General features: G+C 33.8%; 1 protein-coding gene across 4 annotated transcripts in view; it reads right to left on the bottom strand.

The window, feature by feature from the left end:
* Window positions 1-10,145: 10,145 nt before the first annotated feature.
* Window positions 10,146-17,100, bottom strand: part of LOC106051639 (putative uncharacterized protein DDB_G0277255) — a 32,424-nt gene continuing 25,469 nt past the window's right edge. For 3 of the 4 annotated variants that reach the window (XR_008773700.1, XR_008773703.1, XR_008773702.1), the window contains 2 exons: window positions 15,433-15,541; window positions 10,146-13,173 (listed from right to left, as the gene is read on the bottom strand). The gene's annotated coding sequence lies outside the window, so the exon portion shown is untranslated. The remainder of the gene's footprint in view (window positions 13,174-15,432; window positions 15,542-17,100) is intronic. The other variant, XR_008773701.1, reaches the window with a different exon arrangement.

The raw sequence follows: 17,100 nt of genomic DNA, 5'->3' as shown, positions 1-17,100 counted from the left end.
AATGTGTATCCCGCGGCCTTCGAGAGTGACCTCCAGCTGTCTCGTTCTGAGGCCGCATGCAAGGAAAGTTGACGCCTAAGCTCGTCTTTGAAGCGTTTCTGTTGGGCGCCTCTGTTATGTCGACCACCTTTTAGCTCACCAAAAAAGACTGACACACATATACACACGACAAAAAGCTAAATGATACAAACATTCATAGCAAAGAAACATCAAAGTCAAGTTTCAAAAAGGAAAACAAGAAAAACAAAAAAATATTTTAAGAAAAAAAAATCTTATATTAAAAGTATAATTGTATCAATTAGTTTGGATCAGTCCTGTAATTAAATTTGTAATAGATCTAGACTAAACAAAAATACATGCGTGAGATTACAAATATTTTTTTACAAAATAGTTTTGTTTACTTCACCATTCACAATGTGCCAATAAAACAACAGAAATAAATCATGATAAAATGTATAAAAGTCTATCGCTTTGGTTTAGTCATATTAAATTTAGAAGTAAATGTACAATGCTAGGTATATTTGTAGAATAAACCTGAAAGGTCACAGATCACAGAAAAAAATGACAAGTGCAGCTTGTAACAGAAAAATGTAAAAAAATATTTTTAAAAAGCGTATATTTTATGTAGTTTTATCAATTAATATGGATAAGTCATGTAAATAAATTTGTAATAGATCTAGACTAGACCAACAAATATTTTACAAATAGTTTTCGTTTAGCGCAATTCCATGCTTTTAGCTTTCTCAATACATTGTGATCCTATCACTTGCCTGGACCAGTTGGAAAGGGTAAAGGGGGGGGGGGAGAAGGTGACAACTAGCTAAAGTTACCGAGATAGCATTTTAAATGCATTTTATATCTGTAATTTGTTTTAACGACTTTAATTCAAATTTGAGGGGGTCATGCTTCCACAAGCCAATACACCAATCACTGTGCCAGCGAAGTACTAATGAAGATAGAAGGGTTCACAGCTATATATTTTTAGTTTCAAACTTTTAAGTGACGAATTGATTCTCTACTCAGAGCATAATGGGGACTAATTCAGCTAATAACACCACATCTGTAATACTGTATAGTACAATTTCTTTCCCTTGTTCGACCACAAAAGAAAGTAATGTAATGTATTAAAATGTAATATCTAACAATGATGTTAATAATAATAATTCTCATGAAAAAAAAATCTTTATTATTCGTAATAAGTTTAGCCCCCTTTTTTTAAAAAGCTAAATGTCTTTAAAACCCAAAAATATTCTAAAGAGAATATTTACCATAGCATGTAGAAATACACGCCTACAATATACGTATGAATATTTCCAGTTATTTATATAAAAAATAAGAAAGAAAACATCATTAAAGCTGTTCGCTGTAAAGGGATTCTATTTATATAAGCAGCTCTACAGTTTTTCTGTTCGAACAGATAGAACTTGCTATTACTCACCATTCTGATTTTCGGATCAATTTGAAACTTCGGATATGCATAATCATCTATTGTCGATGACAAATGCTGAAAAAAATCGGCCTTCTATCGTGTATGCTCGACACTCGAGCACTTTTTTTTCAGTTTTTCTGAACAGGCAGCGCAGGAACACTTCTAATCCTTACAACTGAATCACTTTTTATTGGACAATTGTGCGCTGAGTATGCTATATATAGAGAGGTTGTGTTAAAGAAAAACAATCAATAAATATTTTTCCAATCGTACAACTCTATTATTGTTAAGCTATATCGGCCCGCCATATGTTTTGTAATAAGAATTTTTATAAAAATTACTTACAATAAAAAAATTTAGTAATATAGGATATGGAAAATTGTGACAGTATTGTAGTGGTATTTGTTTTTATGAATCACTTTTGGTTGCGTCTGCTGATTTGAAATTCTGATTTAAATTTGGTAATACCGTATGTGTAAGTTATAAGTTTTTCAAGTAAATAAGTCTTAATCAGTTATTTATTATAAGTCTTAATCAGTTATTTATTGTTTCTTTATTTCAATTATTGGTTTTAAAAAACACTAAATAATTTTAAATAAAAATATGATAATAATTTTATTTAAATATATTTATTATTAAGCAATATATATATTTCAAGTTTGCAAAGATTTATGTCCGGACAAGAACAAGTGTAAGTATATCTAAAAAAAACAACCCATGACACTTAGATATGAAAATAAGAACGCTAAGTGTAGGACACTTCTTCCAGCAAGTTTGCGGAGGAAATTCCAGCTACTGTCGCCTCAGCGTGGCTCCTCCGTGGAAACGTCCATCCGGGAAAGTGGATAGGCGAAGTACGGTAGCAAACATAGCTCTCACTGGTCTACCACACGTATCCTCTAGCGAGGCTACATTACACGTGGTAGGGATGGAAAAGGCTCGCTAAACCAGTCCGAAACCCCCATCAGCCCGTTTCCCAAAGGGGCACATACGTGTGGTGATGGTCCCCCCACGGGTACGATGGGACAGCATAGGCATAAGGATGGCCCCCACATGGGGCTTGAGCTTCCGGCCACATATGAAAGGAGGAATTCATGCAGGGGTTCGGAAGAACGGGGGCCTCCTGACAGAGAGATCGGTGAAGAGACTATTTCTCATCCTGGCCACGAGATAAAAGCCTTTCTCGGGTCACATGGTTCATAAAAGGGTCGTGCTTGCCTCGAACCATTTGGACATCTGAATTCAGCAAGTTTGAGAACTGAAGATCGAAGTAGTGTCTTACTTTCATGAGAAATGTATTAGTTTTTTCGCTTGAACAAATTGAATGTTAAGATACAAGGAAAAAATCAATTTAGTAACGTATGTACCCATTAGAGTTTCCAACAACGAACTGGTTCTCTTTGACAATCTGCTATTTAGTACAAATTGACTTGTCTCATTTCACAAGGTTCATTTTTAATGGAAAGGAAAACAGACAAGTTTAGGAATTATGAAGTTTACTTGAGACAACTTTTTGGCGAATTGAAAATAAGATTAAAAAAATTAGTGCTATTAAAAAGTTAATAATATACTCAATATGTCATTTAAATGTGTATCCGAGAATGGGAAGTGGGAGAAATAACGTGTACAAGATTTGTACCAGATAGACAGTTACATTTTTACTACTTTTACTATTTTAACTATGAATAGACCTTGTTTTTAATGATTCAAATGTATAGAATTTAGCCCTTGTTATATAAAGGGAGAGTGATCCTTAAAGAATTACGGGCACGATATGGCCTAAATTGTGCCGATGTGCCTAAACTCAAACTCAAACCTAGATAGACAGTCGATCTAAACTTTGTAAAAAAAGTTAATTTTTACTGCTTTACCTTTTCATAAGTATGAATATTATCTTGTTGTGATAAAGAAAGTCTGAAGTAATAAGTGACATCTTGTAAGCTTTGATAGGGTGTCGTGATTTCACAGCAGCTGTCATCTAATTGTTGTGAGCGACACTGAGTGTTGTAGTTCCCAATTGTTTCACTGTCATTACTTCTGTCACACTCACTTGATGCAGTAGCTTTACCTTCTAATTGTTGTGAGTGACACTGAGTGTTGAGATAGTTCCCATCTGTTTCACTAACATTACTTCTGTCACACTCACTTGATACAGTAGCTTTAGCTTCTAATTGTTGTGAGTGACACTGAGTGTTGAGATAGTTCCCATCTGTTTCACTATCATTACTTCTGTCACACTCACTTGATGCAGTAGCTATAGCTTCTAATTGTTGTGGGTGACACTGAGTCTTGAGGCCGTTCCTGTCTGTTTCACTGTCATTACTTCTGTCACTCTCACTTGATACAGTAGCTTCAGTTTGGCTAGTAGTTTCCAGGTGTGAAACGTTGCATTCAGTTACGTACCTGTCGTACGTATCCACCGGTATATCTCGCTTGTCCACATTGACTTCAGTACAGATGGTATATTGAATCATAGAACTGTTGATATAGTTGGAGTTTCGGTTTTCAGTGTGATTATATACATGGTCGGCATAGTGATCTGCCACATCCCTGGTCAATGTCTCTTTCTTTATTACACTAAGACTGTTTCTTCTACGAATGATTGATGATTCTATTTTGGTATCTTCCATTCTTTGTGCTGTAGAGTTTCTTAGCTTAGCACGTCTTTGCTTAAAGAGGCCCACTATCAATAAGCCAATAAGACTCACGCATAGAGGAACTGCTGCAGTTAAAAGTATTTGTTTCGTGTCTCTATCAGTTGTAGCGACTACTGATGCGGAAATCGCATTGTTTGAAGGTGATGTAGTCGTAGCGGATGATTTCGATGCCATGGTGTGGTTGTTAATGTTTGACTGTACGTAGTACTAAAGCTGTTCAAAGCACAAGTGGTGATAATCTGTGAAAGTCTATTACAGGCTTCTTAATTAATTAATCAAACGTTAAACGAGGCTGTAACGTTGCTATATAATGAGCTTGGAGTTCTACAAACTGTACAGTTCATGTTTGCGCTGCAATTCGTTGTACAGTTGAAAACTAGAAAAGTAAACTCGAGTTTAAAGAAGTTGCACACTTTTCAAGTTTACAAGGTATGGTGGTATCTGATGGAGATCTGTAGATAATAGATACAGTTACTAATATTTTACAACCTTGTATATATTTAATGATGGTATTCTTTTCGTATCTCTTTATAAGCATTTTAGAAATTAATTTAATAATATTTAGGTTGCTACATAAGAAACAATTATAATTTGTTCGTAGCCAGAATCAATGTTACAAGAAGACAGCATTCAAAGTTCAGAGCGACAGTCTTCGTCTAAGACAGCGGTTCTCAAGCTTTTAAGTTCGGCGACCCCTATTTACAATCCCAACTCTGCGGCGACCCCCATCCACACAGCAATAGAAGAATAGACAAAAACAATCCATATTTTCAATGGTCTTAGGCGACCGCTGGCAAATCTTCAATCGACCCCAAAGGGGGTCGCGACCCACAGGTTGAGAACCTCTGGTGTAAGAGATGATGGAACAAAAGACTTCAACACAACAGTAGAAACAGCTTGTCTGAATGAAAAAGTTAAAATATAAGATAATACATCTCTGACTGTCTGTCTATAACGAAGCCGCCTTTGACAAGAGAATGAGAAAGAAAGCTGCCCTATCAGATGGCCCTAAAACAGATACACAAACTGTGGCAAAATTGGTTAGATTAGCCACGCCATATTCTGCCCACACTCAAGAAGAAACTAAAACCAGTGATTCATCTGGGCGCATCCATTGTCTTTTGAGACACAGGGATTGCAGATGCCATACACATCTCTAGTTGAAACAGATGTGAAATTACAACCGTCCCTGTTGGTTACTGATGCTTAACCTGTGATCGCAGCTACGTATCAAGAATTGGCCTCTTTAGTCACACAAGACGTTGCAAAGGGAAAAGAATGAAATGCCACAGGGACTTACATGTAGTTTTCTTCATATTTTTAAATTAAATATGAAAAAATAAATAAATAATTGTAAAATATGAAGAAATAAATAATTTTTCATTATTTATATAATGTAATTTTGTAAAGATCTTTTAATACCTAGATCTAGATCTAATAACTTTGCAAAAGGACAAGTTTAAATGCTTAAAAAACGTTTCAATACTAAAGACTTACACGACTGCACATGACGTGGATGTATGCAGCTAATGATACCTTTTTATAACAGATCCATTCTTCAACTATTTTGTGTTCTTTTAAGTAGTTGCCAACTAGGAAGTGGGTCACTTCCTTGAAATTTAATTCTATTGTTATATTGTGTAGATGTGTTAGGATTGAACCAATGAGACAGGGCCGGCCCTACCAATTGCGGGGCGCTATGCGAAACGGATTGGGCGGGGGCCCAGTCGGAGCAAAGATAAGGATAACATGTGAAAATTGCATTTTATTCATTCTTTACTAATTACAAAATCACGATCCAATTAAAAGAATATCGCTTTTGATTTTTGTTAAGAGATCGAGACAGATTTAGAAACATATTTATATGCCAGTGACTATTAAAGTAAATAAAGTAATGGAACTTAAAATTCGCCTTATTATTACATTTGTATTAAATGAAAGCTGACAATACCTTTTATATTGCGCTTAGAATTGGCGTTTTCAATATTGAATGACACCCAAAAAAGACTACTTTGTCTATTTTTCTCACTCATAAATTTACCTGTGAAAAGTTTATATCAGATAGTTGAATTTTGTTTAATGATTTGATTGCTAGGGGGAATAAAAGAGTTTTTGTGTTTGTTTGTCCTTGCTATCGGTGTCTTGGATCTCTTTGTGATGGTAAAATCACAAAATCCTGACTCAATTATTTGTTATTTCTAAAACGGCTGAATCGCTCAAGAACTTCTTCCATTCTGATCTTAAAGAATAAAACCCTCAATGTGTTACCATTATATTTCTTCTTTTAGTGAAAGAAGTTTCTGAAGTCTGCATACAATTAGTAAAGCATATTCTATTTAATAGCTTATAGATCTAGATTTATTAATTGATAGATTTCTTTTCAAATAAAATTCGCAGTTAATATACATGTTTTCCTCATGTTATTAAAAAAAAATCGCATCTAATGCGTTGCTTGTTCATAAGCGTGACATCTGCCTTATTGTTATACCGAAAGTCGTGCACTAATGAGTTGCAACTTATACATCTCCATTATTCAAAGCGATTTCACAGTAAAAATCTTTTTAGTGTGATTTATGCTGGGTATTAATTATTACAAAGCTTTTATCAAATCTGTCTGTCTGTGTCTCTGGAAAAAAAAGCGTGTACACTTTAATTCTCCCAAACCCAATCTCGGATCAAGCGGAGATTTCGCACAATTATTTTTTTTCATCTGCCGACGCTAAAAAAAATATTAACAATTAGTCATTTGACTATTGGTAATTAATTATTTTGGCGGGCATTTTGGTATTTCGAATAAGGGAAAGAAATTTTACTTGACTGATAAGGAGATAGATGTTGAACTTGTCCCCTTTATTGTCTGTAGAAAGAAATGTTTGTAAATAACTATAAACCTATTTTCACAAGCAGCTCCCTGGAACAGTGGTTACAGTACTTGCTTTAGGAGGCTGTGGAGGCCTTAGCCCTCAAATTCGGAATCAGGTCGCTCACTTTTCTAAACGCCTACCTTTCTGGAGGAGGAACTTGCAGTCTCTGCGATATGTAACAAGCTTTCTGACAGAAAAGATTAAACGGACTAGGTTTAATAAATATTTATTATGTACATTTTTATACATATTTTAAATATATAGGTAAAACTGGAAAAATGTGTTAGAATTAGATGTCTGAATTTTTCTTCTCATTACATCCTTTAAATCTTCCTGCATTCCACTTTCGGAGCATACAGATCTCCTTCAGACCCAAGCTGGCTAAGTTGGGCGCAAACGAGTTTTTTTTTTTTTTTTGGGGGGGGGGGAGGGAGGGGCCGGAAGGGCGAGTCGGGGAATGCGCCACTGGTAAAAATTAAAGTAAAACTGATTTAGAGATTTCACGATTTCAAGTTAGTGTTACGTTATTTCTGTGGATTTGATTCTGAACTAGAATTATGTTATGCATTTTAATATCAAGTTTCGTGTGTGAGAGTATTCATCTTTTTATCCAATTCTTTAGAAGTTTTGTTTATCAATTATAATTTTTACGCCTAAGCTTAGATGTTGAGTCACCAAAACAAGTTTAGAAATATTCACCCCCTCAAATCCGGCGTAACAATATCAATGTAATATTTTTTTTACAATAAATATTGTACACAACCTGTTGAATTGCTTTTAAAAACATTTCATTATTTCGATTTTTAAAAATTTTTGTTGTTGTTGTTTTAATTTTAGTAAGCCTAGTAAAATAAAAATAATTAAAATAATTACTTTTGAAAAGTTTCTTGGTTTCTAAGCTAGAGGACGGACATTGCCATATTATCTTGGACCTATTCTTTGGTAGGACTCCTTGACCCCGGTCTAGGGCACTTTAGGGTGAGTTTATTTTTCATATTGCTGTACTTTTTATGCGAATTCGTTCGTAATTATAGTTTTAGATTAAATGTTAGAGTCTTTTTTATTTCTATACTATAGGGTTTCAGTGTTGGCGTTACACATTTTCACGTTGGGTTAATATTGTCGGTACAGGAGTTGCCCTTAACAGTGTAGTCGCCACCATTGCCAATGTCGACGTTCAGAAGTTCAGTGACAGTCCTTGATTGCATTTGTTAGAGTTGGTGTTCTGTTAACAGTTTCTGAGGTAATCTTTTGAAAGTGAAGAATATTTGATGCAAGTTGGTGGAACAGTTGATATTTTTAAAGTCATTGTCGGTGTCTTGTCCTCGTTTTTTCATTCATCATAGAAGTATCTTATTACATTAATTGTTCTTCAATTAGTTTTTTATGAATGTAATTAGAATTTAGTATTTTAATATATCCTATACTCTTAAGCGAGCAGTTCTTGCATGTATGCATGTATCTAGTTTTTTTTTCGAAACGGCTCTAACGATTTTCTTTAAAATTTCAACGGCTGCCTGGTCTTGCGGTTTGCGCGCTGGACTGTTGTTCGGACTTATCGATGGTCCTGGGTTAAAACCCTGCCCGCTCCCATCCCCCTTCGCCCTGCGGGAGGTTTGGACTAGGAAGTAAACTATCTTCAACTCTGAAGGAACATCCGAAACAAACTAACGTATATGTATATAGACCACAAGGGGAAAACTCGAGGTCAACCGTTATATCGGTTTGAAAATGTTTCAGTAGCGAAAAATTAATTTTGAATGTTTTTATGAATGAACATTTTCCATGACGCCAAAAAACTTGACACGGCTTACAGCAGTATACTAAAACATTTCTTTGCCCGATCCAAATAAGTAAATACATATCCTCAACCAATTATTCAAACGAGCGAGGCTCGGTCACCGGGTACTTTATTTTTATTACACATTATTCACATTATTCGCATCATTTACCTTTATCGTTATTATTGTGTTAAGGGGTTACTGGATCCGATTTTGGGTAAAAAAAATCGATTTTTCAATTTTGGTGTAATTAATAGGTGGACATGTATTTTATAAACTGGCACCAAAAATTTTCTAAAAAATAGCATTTTTTATTGAAAAAAAGCATTTTAATGATGCGTGGTGAACACTATTTTCCATATTTTTTTCATACAAATTCACTGTTTTTGAGTGAATGCATTTTTTGTGACCCCCCCCCCTGTAACATATTTCTAAAATCTCTAGAACTAATAGAGATAAATGTGTCAAATTGGTACACATATTCAGAGATAAATAATACAGAGAATCAGCTAGTTTTAATGACTTTAGAATTTTCCTATATGAACTAATTTTTGTTTATTTTCAAGATGGCTGCCGTTACCATGGCAACCCGGAAACATTAGACAACATTCAATATATATTTTTTATTATTGAGTTGTCATATGATATAATATAACAATAGTTATTAAGTTAAAGCAAAAATAAAAAAAAATAAATTTCGCTATCCAGTAACCCCTTAATAGCATAGTTTTAAATTCGTACTTTATTTTTAAATTATTATGCATGTGGTTATTGTTATTACTTTTTGTAAGACTTTGTGTGCTTAGACTGAACCTAGGGATTAATATAATTAAAAATGTATTTGTAATTACAACCCAAAAGAGAGTAGCTTTATTCAAATAAACTTACAGCTATTGTCATAAAATTTATATTTATTATTTAATATTGTTTCTTATCTTTTCTTATATAATACAGGCGTTACTTCCAAAAAGAAGATGATTACGTCCTACGCGTCATGCATTTAGTCATGCTTATTAACCAATGACTTAAATTCTGACAAGTCACTGGTTTTCCTGGCTAGCTAAGGCAACCCATTCCATGCTCTAATAGCACTAGGGAAGAAGGAGTATTTGTACAAATTTGTCATAGCATATGGGATGAGGAATGTGCCTTTATCTTTGTGTCTTTCAGAGTATTTTATTAAATTTTGTATTTGAAGATTATGGTTCAGTGTTTTATGTATAATTGCTACTTTACTTTTGAGTCTTCTGTCCTGAAGGCTTTGTAAATTTAGTGATTTTTGTTTAATTACCAATACATTGATTACATCTAATAACACAGGATTGAAGCCCTGACATCATCAGCAAACATTTTTGTGAGATTTTTATTCAAATATACAAACATTATAATCGAAAACATAATGAATAGTGAGTATATAACCAAATTTTACGCAAAACAAAATAAATAACGATAGTTGAAACTTGAGCATAATTTTAATTTTTTTAAGAAATGGTCGGAAAATACTAAAGGATAATCTGTTCTTTTTTATTTTCAAGCTTATAATGATATATATATTCTTTCCAACAAATACTTTTGAAATTTTATTGATAAAAACATGGCTTTAATAATAGTAGTAATAATAGAAGCGCTGATCTTTGAATTGTTCAATGAAAAACTAAAATATCTTTATAGGTCTTGACACGTTCAATAGTATGACATTCTTGCATAAATATGATCGTATATCTTTATTTTGTTACATAATTTATTCAATAAACTATATATGCTTTTTCAGAGGACTAGTGTGATCGATAATAAAAGCTTTTAAACAATAAGTGCTTTTCATAAAGGCTAAACATACATTTTTGCAATTCATATTTTATAATAAATAAACGAAATACAACGATTATGTCTTCACAGAATTAAGTGCTAAAAGAATGTGGGCATTAATAATTATCGATGTAACAGTGTTACAGTGTTACTGTCACAGCAATTTGTCGCCATACTTTTATAGACATAAAAAAAGGTACACTATGCTATTTTTGTGTTGTAAACAAATGAGGAGTTATATCCTCCAATTATTTCCAAAATGGATATTAGAAGTTACAAGATTATCAAAACAAAAAGGACTGAAAATGAGTAGAGAACAAAGGCTTATAACACTTATATAAATTACGTGACTTATATTAATGATGTGACTTATATGAATGGTGTGACTTATATTAATGATGTGACTTATATGAATGGTGTGACTTATATTAATAATTTGACTTATATGAATGGTGTGACTTATATTAATGATGTGACTTATATGAATGGTGTGACTTATATTAATGATGTGACTTATATTAATGATGTGACTTATATTAAAGATGTGGCTTATGCTAATGATGTGACTTAAATAAATGATGTGACTTATATGAATGGTGTGACTTATATTAATGAGGTGACTTATATGAATGGTGTGACTTATATTAATGATGTGACTTATATTAATGATGTGACTTATATTAAAGATGTGGCTTATGCTAATGATGTGACTTACATAAATGATGTGACTTATATGAATGGTGTGACTTATATTAATGAGGTGACTTATATGAATGGTGTGACTTATATTAATGATGTGACTTACATAAATGGTGTGACTTATATTAATGATGTGACTTATATTAATGATGTTACTTATATGAATGATGTGATTTATATGAATGATGTGACTTATATGAATGATGTGACTTATATGAATGATGTGATTTATATGAATGATGTGACTTATATTAATGATGTGACTTATATAAATGAGGTGACTTATATAAATGATGTGACTTATATAAATGATGTGACTTATATTAATGATGTGACTTATATGAATAATGTTACTTATATGAATGATGTGACTTATATGAATGATGTGACTTATATAAATGATATGACTTATATAAATGATGTGACTTATATGAATGATGTGATTTATATTAATCATGTGCTAGATAGTTCTTGTTTTCCTCTTTACAACGATACAGTGTTTAAAATTGTAAAGCGTCTTTCTTTAGAAAAGTTGTAAAATGTTGACAACAAAATTTGAGTCAGAATGTGCAGTAAAAAGAGGAATTGACTGCTTTTCAATCGTTTATTATATATTAACTGACTGCTTATCTAACGCTTTTATAGAAGAACTAAAGCAATTATACAGGAACTGACTGCTTGTCTAAAGATATTGTAGAGGAACCGACTTCTTCTAACTCTATTACAGATGAACTGACTGGTTGTCTATATGTTTGACATTACAAACTGCAGCATATTCTGAAGAAGTTTCTCTTGACACTTCAAAAAGTTTCGAGTAATTCACTTGTGTCTGGGCTTCAGTTTTCGTTTCGTGATATGTCGTGTCATTCTCTGTCAGTAACTTACTTCCGCTTTTGCCGTACAGGTTGTTACTGACGTAACCTGGCTGAACAGATGGGTTACCTGCACTACCAACATTATTGTGTGTTTTTTTAACCATTGAGTATTGTACTAACAGAGGCTCTGAATGCGTCATTGTTTTATTAAGGGTCACTCCTTTTGGTGTACCAATGACTCTAGAATAATTGCTCGAGAGACTATTTTCATTGGTATATACTGATAAACCATCATTTTGAGTTTTGTGTTCAGCCTGATGATTAGCATAATCTACAGTATATCCTTGACTACATGGATCTGAATTTGTTTCTGTTATTGCAAGTATAGAAGTCTGAGATGATCTAAGATTCAACTGTGTATTTAACGCATTCATTTTCTTTCTAGATCTAGATTTGTTTCTCTTATCATGCACGAATGCTACAATAAAGACAAGAGTTAATATAAGAAATGCTATGCCAAAAGCTACTGGTAATCCTATTATAAGTTTGTTGTTTTCAGTTGCTTCTTGTGTGTCTGAATGTGATGAGACATGGATAGTGCTAATGTCTGACTGACTGACTGACTGACTCGCATTTTTTGTGGGAGACGCTGAAAAAATATTGGTTGCTGTTGTGGCTGACTCGAGCGATGTAGTTTTAACCCATTCAGTTGTTGTTGCTCTGGTTGTTGATGTGCTAAGAGGTGATGGTGTGGGTGGACTAGTGGCCAATGATGTGGTGATTTTCGTTGTCGTTACTACGGAAATAGCTGTAGATGCGCTAGTAGATGCATGAGTGGTATTAGTACTAAAACTGTTTAAAGCACAATTAGCCAGATACTGTTTAGGTATGTTACAGGTTGCTTCATTAATCAAACAAACATTAAACAAGGCTGTAATGTTATTATATAATATCCATGATGTTCTACGAAATGTACAATTCAACCTTTCGCTGTTAGCTTTAATTGAATTACAATAAAAAACTAAATAACTGAAGTCTTGTCCAGTTCCGTTATAGGCACACGTGTACTCTGCATTGCTACATGTTTCAAGTGTACAAGGTAGGCTGACATCTGAAAGTGATCTGTAGATCAAATAAAACTTTGTTATTAATCCTTCTGTTTACCCCGAGACATTAAAAATATATTCAGTTGTTAAGAGAGCAAGATAATACTAAAACAAACCAACTCTGTTTATTATTCATTATGAAGATGTCAATTCAAATAATCTCTTTTGCGCATAGTAAGGGTGTATCAATGGTGCAGCATTGGTAGCAATAAAAGTGTACCGAGGATTGTTGTGCTGTCTTGATTTCATGGCGTTTTCATTTATCACTTTAGAACGTTACTTGTAAAAGTAGGATAGTTACGTTCTGGTCTATGCGTTATGAAGGACGGCAGGCAGGGTTGGAACTCTGGACCGTCATGATGACATTCAAAGGCGATAACAAACTAGATATTTTGGTAAGCCATCTTCACTCGTGCCGTTATAAATATGAGATCCCGTGTTTGTTTATAGTGAACAAGAATGTAATTTTTACAAATTTCTAAATTCGATCACCCAAGGACTCATTACTAATCCATACACTTAGAGGAAAATAAATGAAAATTTAACAAATTACTTCTTACCGTGTACCTAGTACAACTAAAAGCACTAAATACGATCGAATCAGCACTAGCTAGTTTTCCCCAAAACGATTTTTCATTCCTTGCTACGTACTATTGTTACGTTTTTATAGAGTCGACAAGCCATTAATTAATAGCACAATACAGTATTTACAGTTTTGAAGCATTTATTAACACTTTGGTTTTTGATACGTAACTCTCTCTCGTTGCAGTTTGTTTTTTTATTTAAAAAAAAAAAAATTTTTCTTTCTAGATCTACATCTAGACAAGGTGGAAAAAACAAAAGATAATAAAACTGAATGAATAATTTATTAATATGGGTCAATACGATAGCAGATGTGCATTGCAGATCTAGATATGGATTTCGTCTAGACTAAGAATTTTTCCAAATCGATTAAAGTTGGCTGTTACTGTGTACGAATTCAAATAGTATAATTGGACTAATTTTAATTACGTCATATTGTGTGCTCTCCTTCCTTCTATTTTTTAAGCGGCCCCCGAGAGGGCAATAGGAGCTATTACATTTGTGTGATCTGTCTATGCGTCCTTACAGTTTAGACCACAGAAGCTAAAATAGATATTGAATAGATATAGCTATATATATGGCGTCACTAGTTGACATTCTAGATTACGAACACTAGAAACATATTTAACATTAATTGAACATTCTTTCTTCATTAAGCTTGAAAGACTCTACATTAAAGGAACTGTTTTGCACTGTACCAGTCAAATGTACCTTAAATGTTTCGTTCGCCACCGCTTAGTCTACTAGTCTGGAGTGTCCCTTATTACTACTTCTAAACTTTATAATAATGATAGTTTGTTTCAAAAGGGAGGGCAGTCTACCCAAACACGTTCACTTTTAGTAAAAGACAATAGCTTCTCTTTCTCACTAGTTTGCGTTAGTGCTGAAATGTGTTGAATACTTTGATCTATTATTCTGCGGCCGACAATTAACTGAAATTTTCTGTCATAGCTGTCTGGATATTTTTACAGCCAAAATCAATCTTACTGTGAAAAAAAACAACAACAATAACAAAAATATAACGGTCAACTTCAAGCTTTCCGATGTAGCCAGTTAGCTGAGATTTTTTTTAGATTACAATACAAGAATTATTCTATTAGATTACTATGCCAATTTTTTATTTTTATTATATTTTTATCACCAGGCTGAATATTGTCTTAGTTAACAATTGTGAAACAGTTGTTTACTTATAAGAATAATAGTAAAAAGGTAAACGCTCTTATCTTGTAAAAAACAGACGTTACTTCAAAAAAGAAGACAATTACGTCTTACATGTTCTAGACCTAAGACTAGTAACAACAGTTTAAAATATCATATTTTTTAGTCCACTGCAAGTGAGAGAACTAACCATAGGTCAGTGAATGAATGAATGAATGAGGGTATTTACGTATAAAGTCTGTATATAGATAGGATTATTATTTTTTTATAGTTTCTTGATCTGTCTTTAAATTGCCGTCATACTCATTTCTACAAGAGACTTGCATTTGAGTTTGATCAGATGTAATCAGATACAATGCGCTGTGTTTATCTTTTATAAAAAGAAAATAATCCAAACATATCAATATGGAAAGTGTATCGCTAGATTCTCAGATTGTGAGAAGTGTTCCGTTGATCGAATAGTTTGGCAAACACTGCAATAACATATGCGAAATCAAAAAAGAAATTAAAAAAAAAAACCCACTATATTTCTTACCTATTATCTATATAGCAAGAGCTTGGCAATAATAATTGATATCTGCAATCTTCTGCTGAACAGTAGTGTGACAATACAAGATGAATACATACAAGACTTGAAAATATATCTGAAAACAAAATGTGTGTATGTTAGATACATTTAAAAACTGATTTATACAAAATTTCATAGTTAATGTAAAGTGAATGCCACAAATTTGTCACACAATATTTGAATGCATGGGCGTAGCCAGGGGGGGGGTTCTTGGGGTTCAACCCCCCCCCCCCGAAATGAAATCCCCCCGGGGGGGGGGGGGAAACGGAATAAAGTGACTGGTTTTTGCTTTCATTTTGTTTATTTTAGGTGAGATTTTAATACTAAATCATCACTTACCACAGCAATGCCGAGGGGGTTTTGAGTTAAAAACCCTCTACCAGGGGGTTTTGAGTTTAAAACCCCCTACCAGTGGGTTTTGAGATTTAAAAAAACCCTATCAGGGGGTTTTGAGATACAAATCCCTCTACCAGGGGGGGTTTGAGTTTAGAACCCCCCACCAGGGGCTTTGAGTTTAAAACCCCCTACCAGAGGTTTTTGTAGTTAAATCCCCCTCTTCTATAAAACAAAACAAAAAAATGCAAACAACAATCCCCAAATTCTAACAGCACAGTTAAAGAAGATTTTGATTTTAAAACCCCCTCCAAAATTTACGATAAACCCCCTCTTCAATATAAAAAAAAGCAAATTACACACTATAAAATCTATGAGCGTAGCCAAAAGGGTTTTGAGTTTAAAACCCCCTGCCAGCGGGGTTTGAAGCTGAAAACTACCTTTTCAATATTTAAAAAAATAAAGCAAATTAGGCACTCAAAATGCTATGAGCGTAGCCAAAGGGGGTTTTGAGTTTAAATCCCCATCCTCCAGATGGCTTTTTCTTTAAAGTTTAAAACCCCACCAGATGGTTTTGAGATTAAAATTCCCCTACAGAGCGTTTAGAGTTGAAAACCTACTTCTTCAATATTATTTTAAAGCAAACTACAGTCACCAAATTCTATGATCGTAGCTAAATGGGGTTTTGAATTTAAAAAAAAAAAAAAAAAAAAACTCCAGAGATTTTTAATTTAAAACCCCTCAACAGATGATTTTGACGAAAAAACTTTCCTTTTCGATATAAAATCTAAAGCGAAATACAGGCATGTAATTCCAGGAGCGTAGCCAAGAAAGGTTACAAATTTCTACCAGTGGCTTGGGCTCCAGTAATAAAGTGTGAATAGTCTTCTGCCAAATTGAAAAACACTAAATGTGGCTCAACAAAGATGGCTAAGACAGATTTTAGGAGTCAGTCATAGAGATCGGGTCTAAATCAAAGAATTTTAAATCATATGCCGAACTGGGATTCGAACCCTTAGTAAGGTTGTGACAGAGCGTCGCATGAGGTTTTGCGGGACATGTTCTCCGACAAAATGAATTACGCGGAAACAGCTTGCCGGAAAATGCGCCGAACGGCGCGAGAGGGTCTAAGTCAGTAAGAATAGCACATTAGGTTTTTGAAATAAAACTTTTTTAATAGCAAGATAATGCACTGTAGATACCTCAGAATATGCATTTTGTTGGCTTTCAATACCAGAAATAGTGCCCCGCGCTGGGGGAGCGCTGCTAGCTCCCCCATACCCCCTTGCTAGCAAGGGCGGG

Source organism: Biomphalaria glabrata, chromosome 11, assembly GCF_947242115.1.
Source record: "Biomphalaria glabrata chromosome 11, xgBioGlab47.1, whole genome shotgun sequence".
In the NCBI taxonomy this organism is placed as follows: Eukaryota; Metazoa; Mollusca; class Gastropoda; family Planorbidae; genus Biomphalaria; species Biomphalaria glabrata.
This window is presented reverse-complemented; position numbering and strand designations above follow the sequence as displayed.